Raw genomic sequence first — 1127 nt, 5'->3', positions numbered from 1 at the left:
CAGGCTGCCTCTCTCTATTACACAGCTTAGGGAGACTACATCCTCTCACTCCCACACATCCAGGCTGCCTCTCTCTACTACACAGCTTAGGGAGACTACGTCCTCTCACTCCCACACATCCAGGCTGCCTCTCTCTATTACACAATTTAGGGAGACTACGTCCTCTCACTCCCACACATCCAGGCTGCCTCTCTCTACTACACAGCTTAGGGAGATTACTTCCTCTCACTCCCACACATCCAGGCTGCCTCTCTCTACTACACAGCTTAGGGAGACTACGTCCTCTCACTCCCACACATCCAGGCTGCCTCTATTACACAGCTTAGGGAGTCTACGTCCTCTCACTCCCACACATCCAGGCTGTCTCTTAAATACACAATTTAGGGAGATTACTTCCTCTCACTCCCACACATCCAGGCTGCCTCTCTCTACTACACAGCTTAGGGAGACTACGTCCTCTCACTCCCACACATCCAGGCTGCCTCTCTCTATTACACAGCTTAGGGAGTCTACGTCCTCTCACTCCCACACATCCAGGCTGCCTCTATTACACAGCTTAGGGAGTCTACGTCCTCTCACTCCCACACATCCAGGCTGCCTCTTAAATACACAATTTAGGGAGACTACGTCCTCTCACTCCCACACATCCAGGCTGCCTCTCTCTATTACACAGCTTAGGGAGACTACATCCTCTCACTCCCACACATCCAGGCTGCCTCTCTCTACTACACAGCTTAGGGAGACTACGTCCTCTCACTCCCACACATCCAGGCTGCCTCTCTCTATTACACAATTTAGGGAGACTACGTCCTCTCACTCCCACACATCCAGGCTGCCTCTCTCTATTACACAATTTAGGGAGACTACGTCCTCTCACTCCCACACATCCAGGCTGCCTCTCTCTATTACACAGCTTAGGGAGATTACATCCTCTCGGTCGCACAAATCCAGGCTGCCTCTCTCTATTACACAGCTTAGGGAGATTACGTCCTCTCGCTGCCACACATCCAGGCTGCCTCTCTCTATTACACAGCTTAGGGAGACTATGTCCTCTCACTGAGAAGAGGAACTGTAGGCCTTGCCACAGAAACCACAAGCCTGGATTATTTTAACGCCCTGTATAAGGG

Source organism: Rhinatrema bivittatum, chromosome 8 (genome assembly GCF_901001135.1).
Source record: "Rhinatrema bivittatum chromosome 8, aRhiBiv1.1, whole genome shotgun sequence".
NCBI classification, from domain to species: domain Eukaryota; kingdom Metazoa; phylum Chordata; class Amphibia; order Gymnophiona; family Rhinatrematidae; genus Rhinatrema; species Rhinatrema bivittatum.
Note: the sequence above shows the minus strand (reverse complement) of the source record.